A 23,406-nucleotide genomic window follows, 5' to 3' on the forward strand; every position below is an offset into this window, starting at 1 on the left:
TGAATTAAAAGTGAAATAATTTGTCAGTTGGAAAAATTACTTGTGTCATGCACAAAGTAGATGTCCTAACCGCCTTGAAAAACTATAGTTTGTTAACAAGAAATTTGCTGCCTTAGTTTGTATGATGGCAATTTGCATATACCTCAGAATGGGATGAAGAGTGATCAGATGAATTGCAATTCATTGCAAAGTTCCTCATTGCCATGCAAATGAACTGAATCCCCCAAAAACATTTCCACTGCATTTCAGCCCTGCCACAAAAGACATCATGTCAGTGATTCTCTCGTTAACCCAGGTGTGAGTGTTGACGAGGACAAGGCTGGAGATCACTCTGTCATGCTGATTGAGTTCGAATAACAGACTGGAAGCTTCAAAAGGAGGTTGGTGCTTGGAATCATTGTCCTTCCTCTGTCAACCATAGTTACCTGCAAGGAAACACATGCCGTCATTATTGCTTTGCACAAAAAGGGCTTCACAGGCAAGGATATTGCTGCCAGTAAGATTGCACCTAAATCAACCATTTATCGGCTCATCAAGAACTTCAAGAAAAGCGGTTCAATTGTTGTGAAGAAGGCTTCAGGGCACCCAAGAAAGTCCAGCAAGCACCAGGACCGTCTCCTAAAGTTGACTCAGCTGCGTGATTGGGGCACCACCAGTACAGAGCTTGCTCAGGAATGGCAGCAGGCTGGTGTGAGTGCATCTGCACGCACAGTGAGGCGAAGTCTTTTGGAGGATGGCCTGGTGTCAAGAAGGGCAGCTGAGAAGCCACTTCTCTCCAGGAAAAACATCAGGGACAGACTGATATTCTGCAAAAGGTACAGGGATTGGACTGCTGAGTACTGGGGTAAAGTCATTTTCTCTGATGAATCCCCTTTCCGATTCTTTGGGGCAGCCGGAAAAAAGCTTGTCCGGAGAAGACAAGGTGAGCGCTACCATCAGTCCTGTGTCATGCCAACAGTAAAGCATCCTGAGACTATTCATGTGTGGGGTTGCTTCTCAGCCAAAGGAGTGGGCACACTCACAATTTTGCCTAAGAACACAGCCATGAATAAAGAATGGTAACAACACATCCTCCGAGAGCAAAAACCCACAAATTCTGACAAACTCCAAGCATTGATTATGCAAGATGGGCTGCCATCAGGATGTGGCCCAGAAGTTAATTGACAGAAGTTAATTGACAGCATGCCAGGGCGGATTGCAGAGGTCTTGAACAAGAAGGGCCAAATATTGCAAATACTGCAAACATTGACTCTTTGCATCAACTTCATGTAATTGTCAATGAAAGCCTTTGACACTTATGAAATGCTTGTAATTATACCATAGTAAGTATTCCAGTATTACAGCTGGCCGTATTCAGTATTCCGTATTCAGTATTCCATAGTAACATCTGACAAAAATATCTAAAGACACTGAAGTAGCAAACTTTGTGAAAATTAATATTTGTGTCATTCTCAAAACTTTTGACCACGACTGTATGTGCTATTTTCAGCCCTTTCCTGGGTATACTGTACACACGTGGCTTCAAAATACTATTTAGGGCATTTGAATTCCTTTCAAAGATATTTGGAAGTACGTATTTAGTAATTTTTATTTGAAAAGACATGTAGTTAAAATATTGGAATGATTTTGGAAATACTCAAATTATAAGGGCTCAGGGCCAGACCCAGATGCAGACATGGGAGGTAGATTTATTTGTATTTTATTTATTTTTTATTTCACCTTTATTTAACCAGGTAGGCTAGTTGAGAACAAGTTCTCATTTGCAACTGCGACCTGGCCAAGATAAAGCGTAGCAATTCGAAACATACAGTGGGGCAAAAAAGTATTTAGTCAGCCACCAATTGTGCAAGTTCTTTCACTTAAAAAGATGAGAGAGGCCTGTAATTTTCATCATAGGTACACTTCAACTATGACAGACAAAATGAGAAAAAACAAATCCAGAAAATCACATTGTAGGATTTTTAATGAATTTATTTGCAAATTATGGTGGAAAATAAGTATTTGGTCACCTACAAACAAGCAAGATTTCTGGCTCTCACAGACCTGTAACTTCTTCTTTAAGAGGCTCCTCTGTCCTCCACTCGTTACCTGTATTAATGGCACCTGTTTGAACTTGTTATCAGTATAAAAGACACCTGTCCACAACCTCAAACAGTCACACTCCAAACTCCACTATGGCCAAGACCAAAGAGCTGTCAAAGGACACCAGAAACTAAATTGTAGACCTGCACCAGGCTGGGAAGACTGAATCTGCAATAGGTAAGCAGCTTGGTTTGAAGAAATAGAGCAATTATTAGGAAATGGAAGACATACAAGACCACTGATAATCTCCCTCGATCTTTTGCTCCACGCAAGATCTCACCCCGTGGGGTCAAAATGATCACAAGAATGGTGAGAAAAAATCCCAGAACCACACGGGGGGGCCTAGTGAATGACCTGCAGAGAGATGGGACCAAAGTATCAAAGCCTACCATCAGTAACACACTACGCCGCCAGGGACTCAAATCCTGCAGTGCCAGACGTGTCCCCCTGCTTAAGCCAGTACATGTCCAGACCCATCTGAAGTTTGCTAGAGAGCATTTGGATGATCCAGAAGAAGATTGGGAGAATGTCATATGGTCAGATGAAACCAAAATATAACTTTTTGGTAAAAACTCAACTCGTTGTGTTTGGAGGACAAAGAATGCTGAGTTGCATCCAAAGAACACCATACCTACTGTGAAGCATGGGGGTGGAAACATCATGCTTTGGGGCTGTTTTTCTGCAAAGGGACCAGGACGACTGATCCGTGTAAAGGAAAGAATGAATGGGGCCATGTATCGTGAGATTTTTAGTGAAAACCTCCTTCCATCAGCAAGGGCATTGAAGATGAAACGTGGCTGGGTCTTTCAGCATGACAATGATCCCAAACACACCACTCGGGCAACAAAGGAGTGGCTTCATAAGAAGCATTTCAAGGTCCTGGAGTGGCCTAGCCAGTCTCCAGATCTCAACCCTATAGAAAATCTTTGGAGGGAGTTGAAAGTCCATGTTGCCCAGCAAAAGCCCCAAAACATCACTGCTCTAGAGGAGATCTGCATGGAGGAATGGGCCAAAATACCAGCAACAGTGTGCGAAAACCTTGTGAAGACTTACAGAAAATGTTTGACCTCTGTCATTGCCAAGGGTATATAACAAAGTATTGAGATAAACTTTTGTTATTGACCATTGTTATTGTTATTGGCCAAATACTTGTTTTCCACCATAATTTGCAAATAAATTCATAAAAATTCCTACAATGTGATTTTCTGGATTTCTTTTTCTCATTTTGTCTGTCATAGTTGAAGTGTTCCTATGATGAAAATTACAGGCCTCTCTCATCTTTTTAAGTGGGAGAACTTGCACAATTGGTGGCTGACTAAATACTTTTTTGCCCCACCTTACAACAACACAGAGTTACACATGGAATAAACAAAACATACAGTCAATAATACAGTAGAACAAAATAAAACAAAAAGTATATATACAGTGAGTGCAAATTAGGTAAGTTAAGGAAATAAATAGGCCATGGTGGCGAAGTAATTGCAATATAGCAATTAAACACTGGAATGGTAGATGTGCAGAAGATGAATGTGCAGGTAGAGATACTGGGGTGCAAAGGAGCAAAATAAATACATAAATACATACCAGTATGGGGATGAGGTAGGTAGTTGGATGGGCTATTTACAGATGGGCTATGTACAGGAGCACTGCTCTGACAGCTGGTGCTTAAAGCTAGTGAGGGAGATGTGAGTCTCCAGCTTCAGAGATTTTTGCAATTCGTTCCAGTCATGGGCAGCAGAGAACTGGAAGGAAAGACGACCAAAGGAGGAATTGGCTTTGGGGGTGACCAGTGAGATATACCTGCTGGAGCTCGTGCTGCGAGTGGGTGCTGCTATGGTGACCAGTGAGCTGAGATAAGGCGGGGCTTTACCTAGCAGATACTTATAGATAACCTGTAGCCAGTGGGTTTGGCGACGAGTATGAAGCGAGGGCCAACCAACGAGAGTGTACAGGTCGCAATGGTGGGTAGTGTATGGGGCTTTGGTGACAAAACGGATGGCATTGTGATAGACTGCATCCAGTGTGTTGAGTGTTGGAGGCTATTTTATAGATGACATCACCGAAGTCGAGGATCGGTAGGATGGTCAGTTTTACGAGGGTATGTTTGGCAGCATGAGTGAAGGATGCTTTGTTGCGATATAGGAAGCCGATTCTAGATTTAATTTTGGATTGGAGATGCTTAATGTGATTCTGGAAGGAGAGTGTACAGTCTAACCAGACACCCAGGTATTTGTAGTTGTCCACGTATTCTAAGTCAGAGCTGTCCAGAGTAGTGATGCTGGACGGGCGAGCAGGTGCGGGCAGTGATCGATTGAATAGCGTGCATTTAATTTTACTTGCGTTTAAGAGCAGTTGGAGGCCACGGAAGGAGAGTTGTATGGCATTGAAGCTCGTCTGGAGGTTAGTTAACACAGTGTCCAAGGAGGGGCCAGAAGTATACAGAATGGTGTCGTCTGAGTAGAGGTGGATCAGAGAATCACCAGCAGCAAGAGCAACATCATCAATGTACGAATACAGAAAAGAGAGTCGGCCCGATAATTGAACCCATGTAGATGGTTTGAGTATTATATTTATTATATTATATTTATTAATTACAAAAAGGGTAGGCAAGAGAATGGTCGTGGACAGGCAAAAGGTCAAAACCAGTTCAGAGTCCAGGAGGTACAGAGTGGCAGGCAGGCTCGAGGTCAGGGCAGGCAGACTGGTCAGACAGGCGGGTACGGAGTCCAGAAAACAGGCAAGTGTCAAAACCGGAAGGACATTCAAAAGAGAGATTAGCAAAGCAGGAGCACGGGAAAAACACACTGGTTGACTTGAAACTGACCAAACGAACTGGCACAGAGACAGCAAACACAGGGATAAATACACTGGGTAAAATAATCGACACCTGGGGGGGGTGGTGACAATCACAAAGACCGGTGAAACGGATCAGGGCGTGACACAAATTCACTCACTCAAATACACTCCCATACATTTAACCCAGGTATTTGAAAATAGTATTTGATTATAAGAATTTCATTTTAAATTATTTTGAAAAGTTTTATTTGCAGTGATCTTCCAAGCCCTTCCCCATTTCACATCTCACACTCGTACAGGTGACCCACTTGTACATGCAATGAAACAGGACAAATATAAGCACCCGTTATTCGACCTTTGACCTTTTGTACACCCCTATAAGAGCATGGAGAACAGTCCATGTCTCGGGTGGCTGGAGTATTTGTTCATTTTTAGGGCCTTTCTCAGACACCACCTGGAATGTATGTCCTAGATGGCTGGGAATTCACCAGCAGCGATGCACTAGGCCGTTCGCACCACCTTCTGTAGGGCCTTCCGGTTGAGGGTGATGCAGTTGCCATACCAGACGTTGATACAACCAGTCAGGATGCTCTCTATGGTGCAGTTGTAAAGATTCCTGAGGATCTGAGGGCCCGTTACAAGACTCCTGTGGGATAGGAGGCGCTGCTGTGCCTTCTTCATGACTGTTCTGGTGTGAGAGGACCTTGATAGGTCCTCAGTGATGTGGACACCGAGGAACTTGAATCTCTTGACCTTCTCCAATGCGGCCCCCTTTGTTGACGTTGAGGGATAGGCAAATTTCACGTCTGCTGAGAGCAAACTTGAATGTTGTTAAAATTCTGTGCAACTTCCAGCACTCGTTTACTGTGAACACTGAGGATGTAGCCACTCTTAGTTACAGTTTCAGACAGTGGTCAAGCAGGCTACTGTGGCTATTTAATCATAATGTAGGCTTACCAGAATGGCCTACCATCAAACATAATGGAGAAAATGTATTCCATAACATTTATACATGGCAATAGCTGTTATATCATTTAGCCTACAGTAGCAGCCAATGTGTGGTGTTCAATGTAGGCCTACATTCCATGAGACATGCAGGGCTTGACATAAACCTGTTCATTCACTTGTCCTTCAGACAAGGAGGTGACTGAACATGTTTGGTTTGTTTGATGCAAGAAACCATTTTACTGAATAAAATGCATTATTATTCCTATATCATTATAATCGAGAATCAGACAACAGTTGTTTGTATTGGTATTTATTATGGATTTGCTGCTGCCTTACTTTCCCTGGGGTCCAGCAAAATTAAGACAATTATGCCATTTGAAAAACATTACAAAACATTTCACAACAGATTTCACAACACATTAAGTGTGTGCCCTCAGGCCACTATTCTATTACCGCATATCTACAACACAAAATCCATGTGTTTATGTGTGTATACTGCGTTTGTTATCATGTGTGTGTGTATGTATGCATGTGTATTTTGATTCGGGCCTCAGTATACTCAAAATACTCAAATACACAGAAAATATGTATTTAAATAACAACTATACTGAAATCATACTGTACTATATAATAGATTGAGCACAATATACAAAGGCTAGTTACATTTTCAGGTGGTTGGTTGACCAGACCTCAGAAATAGGGATCTATTCACTGTACATTGTGTGAATGCATGATTTTATCCTCAAACCCTGGATAAAGACATAACAGGCCTTTATACTATGGGAATGAAAAATATCCGGAATCATTTTGCATGAATTTGACTCACGTTGTGGTACAGAATGAACATGTTTCAACAGAACGCGGGTACTGGCTCTAATGTTCAACATGTCCCATAGAACATCATCTCAATGACACTGCAATCATTTGGGCATAGCTGAAAGGTACATATTCACAATGACCCAATTATCTACATGTTTTCGTTGCTAAACCTTCCTTTATTGTTTGCAGTATTTCTACTGAGATAAAGAGAGCTACTGCTCTCCAGAGTATTGAAGGTCTGCAGAGCCTGGGAACAGAATAAAAACACTGTTAACTAAAATCCCAGATGTCTTTCAGAAGATTTCCCTGTTGACACAGTTTTTAAGTAATAGAGTCGACCACACATATGTCAAAGCCATATCTGCAATTGATGTAATGCCTGCCTAAGAATATTACCTAATTGTGTAATATTATTACAATGTTATTTTTCTCTTTTGAAAACTTTCACATCTCTTTCCCTCTACACTATGTTGTTAACAGATGTTTCATGGGAACAGTCTCTCCAATGCATGTAAATCATTGACCTAAACCTGGGGCAGTAGCTGTGTGCTTGCCAAGTATGTAAATATTTCAGTACAGCAGCACTGCCCCCCGCATGGAACAGCCTATCTGACCTACTTTGACTCACTTCAGCAAAGTCACTTTCACCTCGGAGTACATGGAGGCCCGCTCATGTACCCTGCAGATTAGATTTCCTAATGAAGGTCTAGCTATAAATAATGAAACAGTGCATACAGACACAATAATGGCTTGGTTTTCTCATAGAGAAAAGTCATCATGCGGTCTCTGCCAGGGAAAAGTGGGGTGGGGGATTCAGGTTCAACTTCCTGGTTAGTCTTGAACTGCTTGTTCTTGAGGAAATAGTCTGCGAAACATGCCAAACAAGTCGAGGGCTTGCCATACTGTATTTCATGTCAATATGCATTGTCTTTCCTCACTCCAAAAATGGTCTCACATGGTTCTCTTTTGGGGCTTGAAAGCCTGTTGTCTTGGGGTCATTATACATTATATATTATACATGTGCCAGGGTCATTATACATGGTTTAGTTTGGTTGTAATATCTATGAACTTTAATTTAGCCTACCTACCACTACAGGGATGACTGAATTCACAAGAATAAACATAAAATCCCCTCATTCACTGAGTGTACAAAACACTAGAAACACCTGCCTAATATTGAGTTGCAACCCCTTTTGCCCTCAGAGCCGTCTCAATTTGTCGGGTATGAACTCAACAAGGTGTCAAAATTATTCCACAAGGATGTTGACTCCAATGTGTCCCATAGTTGTGTCAAGTTGGCTGAAAGTCCTTTGGATGTTGGACAATTCTTGATACAAATGGGAAACTGTTGGGTGTGAAAAACCCAGCAGCATTGCAGTTCTTGGCACACTCAGTTCTTGACACAGATGCGCCTGACATCTACTACCATATCCCATTCAAAGGAACTTAATTATTTTGTCTTGCCCATTCACCCTCTGAATAGCAGACATACACAATCCATGTCTCAATTGTCTCAAGGCTTAAAAATCCTTCTTTAACATGTCTCCTCCCCTCACTGATTTAAGTGAATTTAACAGGTGACATCAATAAGGGATCATAGCTTTCACCTGGAATTAACAGGTGTTCCTAATGTTTTGTACACTCAGTGTAAAAATCTACCCATTTGTTTTGTTTTTCTACAGACGCTATTATTCAATTTTCATGAACTTCCACCACAAATTCTAAAGCCAATCTTTTTCAATCCATATGAAACGAAAGGAATGGATGCCAACAACGCCAATTCACACACTCAATGCTGAATACCCTCTGTAGCTAGCTAGCTAGCTAATGTATTGAAGTTCTAGCTAATGCACAAATGAATTGTCATAATATCTGTTCTTCTGCCGTGATTAGTGCGCCGAGTTTCATAGCAAAGCTGACTGCGCTCTTTGACGTTATCGCTTTGGCTAAATGTTATAAAGTAGCAAGACACAGTACCAGCTGTCAGAGTCAGATACATGCTGATTTCTGAGAACAGTCCCATAACTTTGGTGCCGTACAACTTCATCAGCAAGCGGACAAACTAGCTGCTGTATGGCCCTTCAAACAAGTCATGATAGGACAATAAATAAATAAAGTATATTTGTAATTTATTTTAAAAAGTATATCCCATATCTGCACAAAATTGAAAACTCTCTGTCACAACTTCTGCTCAGAGACACACATGGGCTCTGGCATTTGCAACCATTTTTCTTATTCACTCACTTAACTCACCACACTTTTACAATCATAAATACACCCACCCCATCACAACTACACTCCCCCCACATATACACCCGCACATAGCCACATACTGTACCTTTTATGTCCTCTGCTTGCTGTGTTTTTATCCCTACCATGTTGATTCCTACATAATTTCAGGCTTTTGAGTACTTTTGTGTTGCAGTACCTTATATTTGAAGATGTATTATTTCAATAATTGAGCTTTCTTCTAATGCTGTCTTTTATCTATTTATAGATACTATAAATAGAAAGTTGAATACAGATTATGCAGTATTTCTATTGATATAAAGAGAGCTACTGCTCTCCAGAGTATTGAAGGTATGCAGAGCCTGGGAACAGAATAAAAACACAGTTAACTAAAATCCCAGATCTCTTTCAGAAAATTTCCCTGTTGACACTGTTATTAAGTAATAGCGTCGACCACACGTATGTCAAAGCCATTTCTGCAATTGATGTAATTCCTGCCTAAGAATATTACCTAATTGTGTAATATTAATACAATGTTCTTTTTCTCTTTTGAAAACTTTCACATCTCTTTCCCTCTACACTATGTTGTTAACAGATGCATGTAAATCATTGACCTAAACCTGGGGCAGTAGCTATGTGCTTGCCAAGTATGTAAATATTTCAGTACAGCAGCACTGCCCCCCGCTTGGAACAGCCTATCTGACCCACTTTGACACACTTCAGCAAAGTCACTTTCACCTCAGAGTACATGGAGGCCCGCTCATGTACCCTGCAGATTAGATTTCCTAATGAAGGTCTAGCTATAAATAATGAAACAGTGCATACAGACACAATAATGGCTTGGTTTTCTCATGGAGAAAAGTCATCATGCGGTCTCTCCCAGGGAAAAGTGGGGTGGGAGATTGAGGTTCAACTTCCTGGTTAGTCTTGAACTGCTTGTTCTTGAGGAAATAGTCTGCGAAACATGCCAAACAAGTCGAGGGCTTGCCATACTGTATTTCATGTCAATATGTATCGTCTTTCCTCACCCCAAAAATGGTCTCACATGGTTCTCTTTTGGGGCTTGAAAGTCTGTTGTCTTGGGGTCATTATACATTATACATTATACATGTGCCAGGGTCATTATACATGGTTTAGTTTGGTTGTAATATCTATGAACTTTCATTTAGCCTACCTACCACTACAGGGATGACTGAATTCACAAGAATAAACATAAAATCCCCTCATTCACTGAGTGTACAAAACACTAGAAACACCTGCCTAATATTGAGTTGCAAACCCTTTTGCCCTCAGAGCAGTCTCAATTTGTCGGGTATGAACTCTACAAGGTGTCAAAAGTGTCCCATAGTTGTGTCAAGTTGGCTGAAAGTCCTTTGGATGTTGGACCATTCTTGATACACATGGGAAACTGTTGGGTGTGAAAAACCCAGCAGCATTGCAGGTCTTGGCACACTCAGTTCTTGACACAGATGCCAAGATGCCTGACATCTACTACCATACCCCATTCAAAGGAACTTAATTATTTTTTCTTGCCCATTCACCTCTGAATGGCAGACATACACAATCCATGTCTCAATTGTCTCAAGGCTTAAAAATCCTTCTTTAACCTGTCTCCTCCCCTCACTGATTTAAGTTCATTTAACAGGTGACATCAATAAGGGATCATATCTTTCACCTGGAATTAACAGGTGTTCCTAATGTTTTGTACACTCAGTGAAAATATCTACCCATTTGTTTTGTTTTTCTACAGACGCTATTATTAAATTTTCATGAACTTCCACCACAAATTCTAAAGCCAATCTTTTTCAATCCATATGAAACGAAAGGAATGGATGCTAACAACGCCAATTCACACACTCAATGCTGAATACCCTCTGTAGCTAGCTAGCTAGCTAATGTATTGAAGTTCTAGCTAATGCACAAATTAATTGTCATAATATCTGTTCTTCTGCCGTGATTAGTGCGCCAAGTTCCATAGCAAAGCTGACTGCGCTCTTTGACGTTATCGCTTTGGCTAAATGTTATAAAATAGCAAGACACAACCGTAAATTGCAGCGCCAATATCAGATTTATTTTGTCTAAACAAGTGCATGCAGAACATGAATCTATTCTCCACTTCAGATAGAATTATCATGTTACAACATGTTAGGTGTTGGACCCCCCCCACGTCCTTACCTTGATTTAACCTGATAAATATCTTCCCCTAACTCAAGTGGAAAAGTTGTTGTAGTTTACAGGTAATTACATGAAATGCGACGCCGACAAGGCCTCAGAAGATAAATTGGCAAAACTCAACATCCTAATGGAGAGCAGCGGTGGTTCTTGAAGGGAAATATAGCGCTGCTAGTGAATCTGTGTTTTCATTTCAACAAGTTACTACCTGTGATGTGCTAAATGCCTTGCTAATTGCTACTGGGGCTGACATGTTTGACCCATTTTTAATGCAGCTCTCAGCTCTCTACCATTTTCTTTAGAGGGTAGAGCAGCTTTAATATTTCTGAGATTTTTATTTATTTATTTCACCTTTATTTAACCAGGTAGGCTAGTTGAGAACAAGTTTTCATTTGCAACTGCGACCTGGCCAAGATAAAGTGTAGCAATTCGACACATACAACAACACAGAGTTACACATGGAATAAACAAAACATACAGTCAATAATACAGTAGAACAAAATAAAACAAAAAGTCTATATACAGTGAGTGCAAATGAGGTAAGTTAAGGAAATAAATAGGCCGTGGTGGCGAAGTAATTACAATATAGCAATTAAACACTGGAATGGTAGATCGGCAGAAGATGAATGTGCAGGTAGAGATACTAGGGTGCAAATGAGCAAAATAAATAAATAAATACCAGTATGGGGATGAGGTAGGTAGATAGATGGGCTGTTTACAGATAGGCTAAGTACAGGTGCATTGATCTGTAAGGTGCTCTGACAGCTGGTGCTTAAAGCTAGTGAGGGAGATGTGAGTCTCCAGCTTCAGAGATTTTTGCAATTCGTTCCAGTCATGGGCAGCAGAGAACTGGAAGGAAAGACGACCAAAGGAGGAATTGGCTTTGGGGTTGACCAGTGAGATATACCTGCTGGAGCTCGTGCTGCGAGTGGGTGCTGCTATGGTGACCAGTGAGCTGAGATAAGGCGGGGCTTTACCTAGCAGATACTTGTAGATAACCTGTAGCCAGTGGGTTTGGCGATGAGTATGAAGAGAGGGCCAACCAACGAGAGTGTACAGGTCGCAATGGTGGGTAGTGTATGGGGCTTTGGTGACAAAACGGATGGCATTGTGATAGACTGCATCCAGTGTGTTGAGTAGAGTGTTGGAGGCTATTTTATAGATGACATCACCGAAGTCGAGGATCGGTAGGATGGTCAGTTTTACGAGGGTATGTTTGGCAGCATGAGTGAAGGATGCTTTGTTGCGATATAGGAAGCCGATTCTAGATTTAATTTTGGATTGGAGATGCTTAATGTGATTCTGGAAGGAGAGTTTACAGTCTAACCAGACACCCAGGTATTTGTAGTTGTCCACGTATTCTAAGTCAGAGCCGTCCAGAGTAGTGATGCTGGACGGGCGAGCAGGTGCGGGCAGCGATCGATTTGAAAAGCATGCATTTAGTTTTACTTGCGTTTAAGAGCAGTTGGAGGCCACGGAAGGAGAGTTGTATGGCATTGAAGCTCGTCTGGAGGTTAGTTAACACAGTGTCCAAGGAGGGGCCAGAAGTATACAAAATGGTGTTGTCTGCGTAGAGGTGGATCAGAGAATCACCAGCAGCAAGAGCAACATCATTGATGTATACAGAAAAGAGAGTCGGCCCGAGAATTGAACCCTGTGCCACACCCATATAGACTGTCAGAGGTCCAGACAACAGGCCCTCCGATTTGACACACTGAACTCTATCAGAGAAGTAGTTGGTAAGCCAGACGAGGCAATCATTTGAGAAACCAAGGCTGTCGAGTCTGCCAATAAGAATGTTGTGATTGACAGAGTCGAAAGCCTTAGCCAGGTCGATGAATACGGCTGCACAGTAGCCTCTTATCGATGGCGGTTATGATGTCGTTTACAACCTTGAGAGATGTATTGTGGCTACTATTAACGTAATTATCTACATTATTTCCAATCCGCCATTTATATACTTTTTTTGGTAAATATATATATATTATTTTAAATATATACAGAATACACAGTAGGGAGTGGAATAGTGGAGAACAATCAGAGGTTTATTCAGTAGCAGTGCAATTATCATGGTACAGCTATATGGACACTAAATCATCATGGTACTTTTGAATGGTAAGTTTACAAACACAGTACCAGTCAAAAGTTTAGACACACCTAGTCATTCAAGGGTTTTTCTTTTTTATTACTATTTTCTACATTATAGAATAATAGTGAAGACATCAAAACTATGAAATAACAAATGTGGAATCATGTAATAACCAAAAAACTGTTAAACAAATCTAAATATATGTTAATTTGAGATTCTTCAAAGTAGCCACCCTTTGCCTTGATGACAACTTGCACACTCTTGACATTCTCTCAACAAGCTTCCTGAGGAATGCTTTGCCAACCGTCTTGAAAGGAGTTCCACTTATGCTGAGCATTTGTTGGCTGCTTTTCCTTCACTCTGTGGTCCAACTCATTCCAAACCATCTCAGTTGGGTTGAGGTTGGAAATTGTGGAGGCCAGGCCATCTGATGCAGCACTCCATCACTCTCTTCTTGGTCAAATAGCCCTTACACAACCTGGAGGTGTGTTTTGGGTCATTGACCTGTTGAAAAACAAATGGGACTAAGCGCAAACCAAATGGGGTGGCGTACCGCTGCAGAATGCAGTGGTAGCCATGCTGGTTAAGTGTGCCTATCAGGGATCAAGGTAAGACCCAAGTGCAGACTGGGTGATGTAACCATGTTTATTGTAACAACTGGGGCAGGCAAACGACAGGTCAAGGCAAACCCCTGCCACGTGGTCGAACCCTCAGGAGGCGTCTCACCGTGTACGCTGGCTGACCAGAAGACAAGGGGCAGTCAGACATGGTTTTGACTCTAGACACAGAAAAGGTAGGAAAAATACGAAGGGTACAGGGTAACAGAGGATGAACATCAGAGGGGATAACGATCTTGGAGCGGGGGGAAAGATCTCGGCCACCAGGGGTGTATCTGCGGCACTATAGTGCCATGCCAGTGCCTCGGGCTTGACCTTCTTGGATACCGGTCAGTGCTGCGGAAGCGAAGTGGCCCGGCCCTTACTGAACCCTTCCCGGAGGTCCTGGTACTCTGCGGAGCTGGCGGAGAGGTCCGGGGCAATTTCCAAGCCCCCAGGAAGATGTCCTGGGGCAGGCAGAGTTGACTTCAGACAATGAATGTGGCAGGACAGGCTCCAGCCTATGATGGCACCAGTAGCCCAGTCAATGGAGGGATTGTGTCGCTGGAGCCAACAGAATCCTAATACCACAGGAACCTGCAGAGACTCAACCAGCAGGAATTGGATAGTCTCGCTGTGGTTTCCCAACACTCGTAGGTTGACGGGGGTGGTCTGGTGGGTGACCCGGCCTACAGAGCGCCCGTCCAGCGCTCTAACACCCATGGGAATGGAGAGGGGTTGAGTGGGGATGCCCAGCTCGGACGCCAGGGTAACGTCCATGAGACTTACATCGGCCCCCGAATCGATGAATACCTGAAGAGACTTGGACTGGTCGCCCCACAGCAGAGTGGCATGGAGAGGAGGGCGAGTAGGGGGAGAAGCAAAATTGTCCTTAGGACCCACCAGAGTACTTTTTCCGACAAATAAGCTAGTTCTCTTGGAGGGACAGGTAGACACATAATGACCGGCAGTACTGCAATACAGACAACTGGGTCTCAAGTCTGTGTACGCGTTCGACTGGAGACATCCTAGCTGAGGGATAGGTTATTTTCCTTGCACCACTACGCCAGGGTTCTCAACAGGTAATCAGTCCTATCACTGTTGTGCCGTCTGCAAACTTGATGACTGAGTTGGAGACTTGCGTGGCCATGCAGTCATGGGCAATGTTCGCTCTCATTTTCTTCGGCATTGAGCAAATTTCATGTCTGCTGAGAGCAAACTTGAATGTTGTTAAAATTCTGTTCTGTACTGGCTCTAATGTTCAACATGTCCGATAGAACATCATCTCAATGACACTGCAATCATTTGTTCATAGCTGAAAGGTACATATTCACAATGACCCAATTATCTACATGTTTTCGTTGCTAAACCTTCCTTTATTGTATGCAGTATTTCTACTGAGATAAAGAGAGCTACTGCTCTCCAGAGTATGGAAGGTCTGCAGAGCCTGGGAACAGAATAAAAACACAGTTAACTAAAATACCAGATGTCTTTCAGAAGATTTCCCTGTTGACACTGTTTTTAAGTAATAGAGTCGACCACACGTATGTCAAAGCCATATCTGCAATTGATGTAATGCCTGCCTAAGAATATTACCTAATTGTGTAATATTAATACACCCACTGAATAGCAGACATACACAATCCATGTCTCAATTGTCTCAAGGCTTAAAAATCCTTCTTTAACCTGTCTCCTCCCCTCACTAATTTAAGTTCATTTAACAGGTGACATCAATAAGGGATCATAGCTTTCACCTGGAATTAACAGATGTTCCTAATGTTTTGTACACTCAGTGTAAAAATCTACCCATTTGTTTTGTTTTTCTACAGACGCTATTATTCAATTTTCATGAACTTCCACCACAAATTCTAAAGCCAATCTTTTTCAATCCATATGAAACGAAAGGAATGGATGCTAACAACGCCAATTCACACACTCAATGCTGAATACCCTCTGTAGCTAGCTAGCTAGCTAATGTATTGAACTTCTAGCTAATGCACAAATGAATTGTCATAATATCTGTTCTTCTGCCGTGATTAGTGCGCCGAGTCTCATAGCAAAGCTGACTGCGCTCTTTGACGTTATAGCTTTGGCTAAATGTTATAAAGTAGCAAGACACAGTACCAGCTGTCAGAGTCAGATACATGCTGATTTCTGAGAACAGTCCCATAACTTTGGTGCCGTACAACTTCATCAGCAAGCGGACAAACTAGCTGCTGTATGGCCCTTCAAACAAGTCTTCGGCATTGAGCAAATTTCATGTCTGCTGAGAGCAAACTTGAATGTTGTTAAAATTCTGTGCAACTTCCAGCACTCGTTTAATGTAAACACTGAGGCTGTACCCACTCTTAGTTACAGTTTCAGACAGTGGTCAAGCAGGCTACTGTGGCTATTTAATCATAATGTAGGCTTACCAGAATGGCCTACCATCAAACATAATGGAGAAAATGTATTCCATAACATTTATACATGGCAATAGCTGTTCTATCATTTAGCCTACAGTAGCAGCCAATGTGTGGTGTTCAATGTAGGCCTACATTCCATGAGACATGCAAGGCTTGACATAAACCTGTTCATGCACCTTTCCTTCAGACAAGGAGGTGACTGAACATGTTTGGTTTGTTTGATGCAAGAAACCATTTTACTGAATAAAATTCATTATTATTCCTATATCATGATAATCGAGAATCAGACAACAGTTGTTTGTATTGATATTTATTATGGATTTGCTGCTGCCTTACTTTCCCTGGGGTCCAGCAAAATTAAGACAATTATGCCATTTGAAAAACATTACAAAACATTTCATAACAGATTTCACAACACATTAAGTGTGTGCCCTCAGGCCACTATTCTATTACTGCATATCTACAACACAAAATCCATGTGTTTCAGGTGGTTGGTTGACCAGACCTCAGAAATAGGGATCTATTCACTGTACATTGTGTGAATGCATGATTTTATCCTCAAACCCTGGATAAAGACATAACAGGCCTTTATACTATGGGAATGAAAAATATCCGGAATCATTTTGCATGAATTTGACTCACGTTGTGGTACAGAATGAACATGTTTCAACAGAACGCGGGTACTGGCTCTAATGTTCAACATGTCCCATAGAACATCATCTCAATGACACTGCAATCATTTGGGTATAGCTGAAAGGTACATATTCACAATGACCCAATTATCTACATGTTTTCGTTGCTAAACCTTCCTTTATTGTTTGCAGTATTTCTACTGAGATAAAGAGAGCTACTGCTCTCCAGAGTATTGAAGGTCTGCAGAGCCTGGGAACAGAATAAAAACACTGTTAACTAAAATACCAGATGTCTTTCAGAAGATTTCCCTGTTGACACTGTTTTTAAGTAATAGAGTCGACCACACGTATGTCAAAGCCATATCTGCAATTGATGTAATGCCTGCCTAAGAATATTACCTAATTGTGTAAAATTAATACAATGTTCTTTTTCTCTTTTGAAAACGTTCACATCTCTTTCCCTCTACACTATGTTGTTAACAGATGTTTCATGGGAACAGTCTCTCCAATGCATGTAAATCAATGACCTAAACTTGGGGCAGTAGCTATGTGCTTGCCAAGTATGTAAATATTTCAGTACAGCAGCACTGCCCCCCGCTTGGAACAGCCTATCTGACCCACTTTGACGCACTTCAGCAAAGTCACTTTCACCTCGGAGTACATGGAGGCCCGCTCATGTACCCTGCAGATTAGATTTCCTAATGAAGGTCTAGCTATAAATAATGAAACAGTGCATACAGACACAGTAATGGCTTGGTTTTCTCATAGAGAAAAGTCATCATGCGGTCTCTGCCAGGGAAAAGTGGGGTGGGGGATTCAGGTTCAACTTCCTGGTTAGTCTTGAACTGCTTGTTCTTGAGGAAATAGTCTGCGAAACATGCCAAACAAGTCGAGGGCTTGCCATACTGTATTTCATGTCAATATGCATTGTCTTTCCTCACTCCAAAAATGGTCTCACATGGTTCTCTTTTGGGGCTTGAAAGCCTGTTGTCTTGGGGTCATTATACATTATATATTATACATGTGCCAGGGTCATTATACATGGTTTAGTTTGGTTGTAATATCTATGAACTTTAATTTAGCCTACCTACCACTACAGGGATGACTGAATTCACAAGAATAAACATAAAATCCCCTCATTCACTGAGTGTACAAAACACTAGAAACACCTGCCTAATATTGAGTTGCAACCCCTTTTGCCCTCAGAGCCGTCTCAATTTGTCGGGTATGAACTCAACAAGGTGTCAAAATTATTCCACAAGGATGTTGACTCCAATGTGTCCCATAGTTGTGTCAAGTTGGCTGAAAGTCCTTTGGATGTTGGACAATTCTTGATACAAATGGGAAACTGTTGGGTGTGAAAAACCCAGCAGCATTGCAGTTCTTGGCACACTCAGTTCTTGACACAGATGCGCCTGACATCTACTACCATATCCCATTCAAAGGAACTTAATTATTTTGTCTTGTCCATTCACCCTCTGAATAGCAGACATACACAATCCATGTCTCAATTGTCTCAAGGCTTAAAAATCCTTCTTTAACATGTCTCCTCCCCTCACTGATTTAAGTGAATTTAACAGGTGACATCAATAAGGGATCATAGCTTTCACCTGGAATTAACAGGTGTTCCTAATGTTTTGTACACTCAGTGTAAAAATCTACCCATTTGTTTTGTTTTTCTACAGACGCTATTATTCAATTTTCATGAACTTCCACCACAAATTCTAAAGCCAATCTTTTTCAATCCATATGAAATGAAAGGAATGGATGCCAACAACGCCAATTCACACACTCAATGCTGAATACCCTCTGTAGCTAGCTAGCTAGCTAATGTATTGAAGTTCTAGCTAATGCACAAATGAATTGTCATAATATCTGTTCTTCTGCCGTGATTAGTGCGCCGAGTTTCATAGCAAAGCTGACTGCGCTCTTTGACGTTATCGCTTTGGCTAAATGTTATAAAGTAGCAAGACACAGTACCAGCTGTCAGAGACAGATACATGCTGATTTCTGAGAACAGTCCCATAACTTTGGTGCCGTACAACTTCATCAGCAAGCGGACAAACTAGCTGCTGTATGGCCCTTCAAACAAGTCATGATAGGACAATAAATAAATAAAGTATATTTGTAATTTATTTTAAAAAGTATATCCCATATCTGCACAAAATTGAAAACTCTCTGTCACAACTTCTGCTCAGAGACACACATGGGCTCTGGCATTTGCAACCATTTTTCTTATTCACTCACTTAACTCACCACACTTTTACAATCATAAATACACCCACCCCATCACAACTACACTCCCCCCACATATACACCCGCACATAGCCACATACTGTACCTTTTATGTCCTCTGCTTGCTGTGTTTTTATCCCTACCATGTTGATTCCTACATAATTTCAGGCTTTTCAGTACTTTTGTGTTGCAGTACCTTATATCTGAAGATGTATTATTTCAATAATTGAGCTTTCTTCTAATGCTGTCTTTTATCTATTTATAGATACTATAAATAGAAAGTTGAATACAGATTATGCAGTATTTCTATTGAGATAAAGAGAGCTACTGCTCTCCAGAGTATTGAAGGGCATAGCGGGCATAGCTGAAAGGTACATATTCACAATGACCCAATTATCTACATGTTTTCGTTGCTAAACCTTCCTTTATTGTTTGCAGTATTTCTACTGAGATAAAGAGAGCTACTGCTCTCCAGAGTATTGAAGGTCTGCAGAGCCTGGGAACAGAATAAAAACACAGTTAACTAAAATCCCAGATCTCTTTCAGAAAATTTCCCTGTTGACACTGTTATTAAGTAATAGCGTCGACCACACGTATGTCAAAGCCATTTCTGCAATTGATGTAATGCCTGCCTAAGAATATTACCTAATTGTGTAATATTAATACAATGTTCTTTTTTTCTTTTGAAAACTTTCACATCTCTTTCCCTCTACACTATGTTGTTAACAGATGCATGTAAATCATTGACCTAAACCTGGGGCAGTAGCTATGTGCTTGCCAAGTATGTAAATATTTCAGTACAGCAGCACTGCCCCCCGCATGGAACAGCCTATCTGACCCACTATGACGCACTTCAGCAAAGTCACTTTCACCTCGGAGTACATGGAGGCCCGCTCATGTACCCTGCAGATTAGATTTCCTAATGAATGTCTAGCTATAAATAATGAAACAGTGCATACAGACACAATAATGGCTTGGTTTTCTCATAGAGAAAAGTCATCATGCGGTCTCTGCCAGGGAAAAGTGGGGTGGGGGATTCAGGTTCAACTTCCTGGTTAGTCTTGAACTGCTTGTTCTTGAGGAGATAGTCTGCGAAACATGCCAAACATGTCGAGGGCTTGCCATTCTGTATTTCATGTCAATATGCATTGTCTTTCCTCACCCCAAAAATGGTCTCACATGGTTCTCTTTTGGGGCTTGAAAGCCTGTTGTCTTGGGGTCATTATACATTATACATTATACATGTGCCAGGGTCATTATACATGGTTTAGTTTGGTTGTAATATCTATGAACTTTAATTTAGCCTACCTACCACTACAGGGATGACTGAATTCACAAGAATAAACATAAAATCTCCTCATTCACTGAGTGTACAAAACACTAGAAATACCTACCTAATATTGAGTTGCAACCCCTTTTGCTCTCAGAGCCGTCTCAATTTGTCGGGTATGAACTCTACAAGGTGTCAAAATTATTCCACAAGGATGTTGACTCCAATGTGTCCCATAGTTGTGTCAAGTTGGCTGAAAGTCCTTTGGATGTTGGACCATTCTTGATACAAATGGGAATCTGTTGGGTGTGAAAAACCCAGCAGCATTGCAGTTCTTGGCACACTGAGTTCTTGACACAGATGCGCCTGACATCTACTACCATACCCCATTCAAAGGAACTTAATTATTTTGTCTTGCCCATTCACCCTCTGAATAGCAGACATACACAATCCATGTCTCAATTGTCTCAAGGCTTAAAAATCCTTCTTTAACATGTCTCCTCCCCTCACTGATTTAAGTGAATTTAACAGGTGACATCAATAAGGGATCATAGCTTTCACCTGGAATTAACAGGTGTTCCTAATGTTTTGTACACTCAGTGTAAAAATCTACCCATTTGTTTTGTTTTTCTACAGACGCTATTATTCAATTTTCATGAACTTCCACCACAAATTCTAAAGCCAATCTTTTTCAATCCATATGAAACAAAAGGAATGGATGCTAACAACGCCAATTCACACACTCAATGCTGAATACCCTCTGTAGCTAGCTAGCTAGCTAATGTATTGAAGTTCTAGCTAATGCACAAATGAATTGTCATAATATCTGTTCTTCTGCCGTGATTAGTGCGCCAAGTTCCATAGCAAAGCTGACTGCGCTCTTTGACGTTATCGCTTTGGCTAAATGTTATAAAGTAGCAAGACACAGTACCAGCTGTCAGAGACAGATACATGCTGATTTCTGAGAACAGTCCCATAACTTTGGTGCCGTACAACTTCATCAGCAAGCGGACAAACTAGCTGCTGTATGGCCCTTCAAACAAGTCATGATAGGACAATAAATAAATAAAGTATATTTGTAATTTATTTTAAAAAGTATATCCCATATCTGCACAAAATTGAAAACTCTCTGTCACAACTTCTGCTCAGAGACACACATGGGCTCTGGCATTTGCAACCATTTTGTCACGACTTCCGCCGAATTTGGCTCCCCTGCATGTTTGGGCGGTGCTCGGCGGTCGTCGTCACCGTCCTACTAGCCGCTACCGATCCCTTTTTCGTTTGTCTGTTGGTTTTGTCTTATTAGTTTCACCTGTGTGTATTTTGGTTCAATTAGCTTCCCTATATGTAGTAGTTTGACCCGCCCTTATTTTGTGCGGGATTGTCTTTTGTTACGTGTGTACATATTAGGTCGTGGAGTATTTTATTTTCTATACTGGACACCCTGTGCTTTTGGGTTGTCTGGTATAGTGTCCTGCGCCCTGTATTGTATTGGGCTTATCAGTTTGGTGTGATATAGTAAAGCACTTTACTCCGTTACTCTCTCTCTGCGTCTGATTCCTGCACACACACCTAGTCCCGCGTGACACATTTTTATTTTTCACTCAGTTAACTCACCACACTTTTACAATCACAACTACACTCCCCCCACATATACACCCGCACATAGCCACATACTGTACCTTTTATGTCCTCTGCTTGCTGTGTTTTTATCCCTACCATGTTGATTCCTACATAATTTCAGGCTTTTGAGTACTTTTGTGTTTCAGTACCTTATATCTGAAGATGTATTATTTCAATAATTGAGCTTTCTTCTAATGCTGTCTTTTATCTATTTATAGATACTATAAATAGAAAGTTGAATACAGATTATTTTACGACATTCCCTATCTTGAATGGAATAGTGTATTTCTATTTGATTTCTTTATCAATTGTTTTTTTTAAATGTTTTACCTTTTTTATTACAATCCTTACCATGGATAGTATTGGGTGTTCCATTATTTGACTCCGCTATGGGAACTTTGTATTATTTAGAATAGACATGGGGTAGTCTTGGTCTCGGGAACAGTTTGTTATACCCTTGTGACCTAAATAACTATTGCCCATTACATGGCTGTGTGCGCGATTTTATAAACCTGTCAGCAACGGGTGTTGCTGAAATAGCCAAATCCACTAATTTGAAGGTGTGTCCACATACTTTGGGCCATGTAGTGAATGTTGTGTGGTCCTCCCACTATGACTCGGGAAAGCACGCAGTTTATTAGGCAACAGATTCAATAAATTATGAGGAACTTCACAGGGTGGTGAAAGTGCACGGTGATGAGCTTGAGGCTCCTTTACAATACATTTCAAGGTTCTTATTCTGGTGATATGATGATCAATCCTTGGCTGCCAGTTGGCAAATAAAAAATAATCTCACTCTTATCCAGAATAATCTCATCATGTAGGTAGCCTACCTGCTCTGTATCTTTGAGCTGTAATTGGATGTAAATCCAATTAACTTCTATTTTTGGGGAATTTAACGGCAAAAGTTGTGTGCACTACATCACGCACAGCTTTTTGTCAGCAATAAGTCAGTTTGATGGAAACACATCTCTGGTGGGAAAATGCACACATTTATTAAGCAGATTTTAGAAGATTATAATTGGATGGAAACCTAGCAATCGATCAACTCAACTCTCTGGACTATGAAATGTATTCTGAATGTTCATCAGTCAGTGCTATGACCAGGTCTAAAGACAATCTCTGCTGCATCACTGGTTATAAATTATGTAGTTAAATGTATGGACAAAAGGCAACATTGTGCTGCCCTTTTCAATGACCTGTCAAAGGACTTTGACACTATTGATCATGCATTACTAATTCAAAGGTTGTCCGTAATTGGCCTGGACCAGGCTGCGTGTAATTGGTTTACAAACGACCTGACAGACAGGACACTGTATTTTCTGATGGTATCAGGTTTCCTTAAAATGACGAAAGGGCATGTATTGATTTTGGGTCCAGTACTGTTTACATTAACAATACTGGTTTGTCTGTAAAATAAATAATAATAACTGCACCTGAATGCTATTGTCCCCACTGTTGGCCAGGGTCTATCTGAACTACAGTCTGCTTTCATTGTTTTACAGAAAAC

This window comes from Oncorhynchus clarkii, chromosome 6 (genome assembly GCF_045791955.1).
Source record: "Oncorhynchus clarkii lewisi isolate Uvic-CL-2024 chromosome 6, UVic_Ocla_1.0, whole genome shotgun sequence".
Classification (NCBI taxonomy): Eukaryota; Metazoa; Chordata; class Actinopteri; order Salmoniformes; family Salmonidae; genus Oncorhynchus; species Oncorhynchus clarkii.